This window comes from Sapajus apella, unplaced genomic scaffold (assembly GCF_009761245.1).
Source record: "Sapajus apella isolate SASKATOON/1434 unplaced genomic scaffold, GSC_monkey_1.0 scaffold54, whole genome shotgun sequence".
Classification (NCBI taxonomy): Eukaryota; Metazoa; Chordata; class Mammalia; order Primates; family Cebidae; genus Sapajus; species Sapajus apella.
In genome coordinates this window covers 7944062-7947925 of record NW_022436994.1, presented here as the reverse complement: position 1 = coordinate 7947925, position 3864 = coordinate 7944062, and the positions used below count along the sequence as shown (strand labels likewise).

Sequence of the window (3864 nt, the reverse complement as noted above, 5' to 3'; positions counted from 1 at the left end):
TACTAGCAGCTAGTGAAAAAGGTACATCATGTGTGTTTTATTTGTGCTTTATCACTGGTTTTGAGCAAATTGTTTATGATACATTTTAGCTTCATTTCCTTCATTTTTCTTATACTTGAAGTTATTTAGTTTCTTAAATATGTAGAATTATAATTTCTATCAAACTTGGAGAATTATTGGCTATTCAATATTTTTCAGCCCCTCCTCTCTGTGCTTTCTTTCAGGTACTCCCATCAAACAAATAAGTGGCTTCCTGCAGCTGTCCAACAGTTCTGAGGCTCTGTTTATTTCCTCTCTACAGGTCATATGTTTTTACTTATTTGTATCCTTGTAATTTTTATTGAATTTCATACATGGTGAATTTTGCTTTGTTGGAAGCTGGATATTTCTGTATTCCTATAAATATTCTTGAGCTTTGATCAGTTAAATCATGTGGAAACAGTTTGAAACTCTGGGGTTTAATATTCATTAGTTGTGACCAGACTAGTGCCCAATCTAAGGCTAAATATTTCCCTCTACTGAGGCAAAGCCTTCTGGTGTATTCTACCTAATTCCTAATGAATCTCAAGCCTTTCCAGGCTGTCTGATGGAATACATATTCTTTGCAGCCAAGTGTGAGTATTGGGTACTGTTGCTTTCATCCTTCCAGATGCTTCTTTCCTTGACCTTGGGTAGTTTTATGCAATCAGGGATTTATGTGAACACATTGTATACCATTGCGGATGTACACCAGAGTTCTTTCTGTGTGCCCCTTTCTCCTGTCAAGCACCCAGTTGTGCAAATTCTAGCCACCTCGTTACCATGGAATCTCAGCTTCATCTCTTCAACTCAGAACTCCACCAGGCCCTGTCTGGGTTCCCTCTCCCTGCCCTGAGCCTGGAAACCCTCTCAAGGCAGTCAGCTAGAGAACTGTTAGGGCTCACCTTGTTGTATTCCTGTCTCTCAGAGATGATGGTCCTTTACTGCCTGATATTCAGTGTCTTAAAACACATTGTTTTATATGTTTTGCTAATTTGTTTTGTTTCAGGCAAGAGGCAAACACACATTCTATTACTTTGCCCAGCCCCAAAACAAAATTCAATACATCCTCACTAGCTTTTTGATCTTTTATTTTTAATAAGATTTAAAATATATATTTAATGCACTTTGTCTTTTGTCCTTTGTAAGAAAGTTATTTCCCAAAAATGTGTCTGATTTTATCCACCATGTCAAATAATTGCTTTCAGTTCTATGTATAAAAGGTTAAAGAATCTCACTGGATTCAAACAAATTCCATAGCAGAACATATTTTATTATATATCTATTCTGCTAGATACTATTTCAAATATATAATAAGATATACATTACTAAATATAAGAGAAAGATATATGTATGAAACAAAATGACATGAAAAAAATAAACATAAAATATACCAAAGATGCAGAAAAGGAAATTAAGGAGACAATAAGCAGTGATCATGATGAGACAGGCAGAAATTTAAGGAAATATTGCTTAATAACATGAAGAACAGTATCTTGTTTTGTTAAAAGTATGACACAGATATACCAGTCATGAACCTGGTGCTTGGGATGAGAAGAACCAAAAATCTTGTTGAGCATCAGGAAAGCTCTAAAATTAAGAATCTGGCAAAGTGGAGTGAGGCTGTCATTACTAGACATAGTGAGTCCAGATCAATCATGATTCATTGCCTGGGGGCTGGGCATGTTTCTGTCTCTCATAGAATCAAGGTTCTTTAGCAAAGAAGAGTGAGAAAATTAGAAGGCAACCAGCAGTGCCACAGAAGCTAAGCCCTCAGTGTCCAAACTGCATGGTGGATAGTGATCAGAAGGACTCCTCCCACCCTATGAAACACTGCGTTAGTGATGTCATAAAAATACTCTTTTTGCCTCAAATGCACTACACATTTTTTAAGTTAAAGTTTTTTGTTGTTGTTCTTGTTTTTTTGTTTTATTTTTCTTTTTTGAGCTTAAGAAATAACAATTTATTGAGAATTCCCAGGTTGGTGGTTATCTCCTCCCAGCCTTGAAGGAGTGAACAATACTGTAGGAAATCACTGAGAAGTCACACACTGTCCCAATAGCCCCGGCCGACACAGGGAGGAGGAAAGTAATTTCCCAGAAAAAGGGCTGGTCTTTCGTCTTCCTTAATCCAAGAGGGGTTCTGGGTACTGGTGCAGGGGACCATCACATGATACTGGGGCCGGGTAGGGCTGTGCTGGACCCTAAGCTGGCTCCTCAAAAACTGGAGAAGCAGATCCATTTCCTCGGGGGGTGGAGGTCTTGGTGACAAGGCTCATTTCTTACCCTTGATGAGGCTGTCCCTTCCTCGGGTGAAACTTGCATCCTACAGATTCAGCACAGGGTTGTCGGCAGTGAGATGGATAGGGTTCTGTGATGTGACGATCATCTTGGAGATATTCTGGGCTGCCCAAATCATGCAAAGTGTGATGCAGCCAGGGTTCTTGCTCAGTGCTTCTCCAAGCATCTTGGCAACTTGGGCCTCACACTCAGCCTGCACAGTCTTCTGCTGCTGTTCCTGCTTCACTTTTTCTACCAAGAACTGGGCCTGCTGGGCCTCCTGCTGAGCCACTTTCATCACTGTTAGTTCCATCACATAAAACTAAGAAAAGATCTATCCTTTAGAAATGCCTGATACACAGGGGAAAAGTGGATAAGTGTTGGCCATGACTGTTAGAAAAATATCCTCTGTACTGCAGGGCCGAGGTTCTATCCACAATCTTCATTGTGCATCTTAAATTTTATAATGTTTGTTTCAGAACATAATCAAATTAGATGTTCTTTTAAGTATATGTATTTTGCCACAGAATGGGAGTGGAGAAGGCAAATAAAATTTTCAACAATATGAACAGAAAAATTTGTCAAGAACTATTTCAAAATAATGGAATTGTAATGTTTTTATAACAAAAATCGGTCAAAATAGCCAGCAGCTGTGTACCTTCTACAGCAGCTGTGTACTGTCAGCCAAAGCTCAGCTCTGTGATGGCTATGTCATCCAGGATGAGGCTGAAGTCCTTGGCCCTCTCTGTCAGCTCCTGGAGGATCGACAGGGATACCTGGGCGTGCTGGGTGATCAGCTGTGAGGCACTGAACTTGGCCACCACACTCTTGAGCACCTCCTTGACAATGGATGGCAACACTTGTTCCTCGTAGTCTAGCCTCAGGTGCTGGTGCATGCTAGGAAGTTCATGAGCACTGGGTCAAGACAGCACTCACAGGGAAATATGCACCATCTGCAGGTCTTTGGAGCCTGTGGGGAGGAGATTTTTCGAGGCCTGGCCCGAATGCCACAGGTAACGGGGTAGTGGAACCAGGGGATCCTGAAGTGAAGGCCCTCGGCCAGGATAGTGTCCTGCTGCAGTCCACCGATCCGATTAAAGAAGATGGCTCTGTGCCCGCCTTCCACAGTGATCACGGATTCCAGATACGGTAGGCCACGGCGCCAGCCGCCAGCAACAGCTTCAGCGCGGTGCCCATGCCCCCAGGCCCGGCGGGCAGCCGTCCCGCCAAGTCCTTCAAGTTCTGGGCCATGTCTAATCTTCAGGCTGGCGGCATCAGAGGTGAGAAGGGGATGCCGGCCCGCCTCTACCGCACTCCAGCTTACTGTACCTTCACATCAAGTTAAAGTGTTCTTATTACAGGTTTTTCTCATGTTGCTCCTCCCTGCACTCCACAGCACTCAAGTCGTGGAGTGTCACATGGTCGATGGCAGGTATCCACCACTCATAATCACCTTCTCTCCAGAGACCAGTGCTACTTTCTGCAGGACTGTGCTCATTTCAAAGCTTATTTTTCCTTCCAGAATCTTCTAATCCCTTCACACAGTTGCTTCTAATCTACTAAGTGG

The 3864-nt window shown here is 42.5% G+C and overlaps 1 pseudogene; it reads right to left on the bottom strand.

Annotated features, from left to right (window-relative positions):
- Nucleotides 1-1934: 1934 nt before the first annotated feature.
- Nucleotides 1935-3595, bottom strand: LOC116527464 (annotated as a pseudogene).
- Nucleotides 3596-3864: the final 269 nt, after the last annotated feature.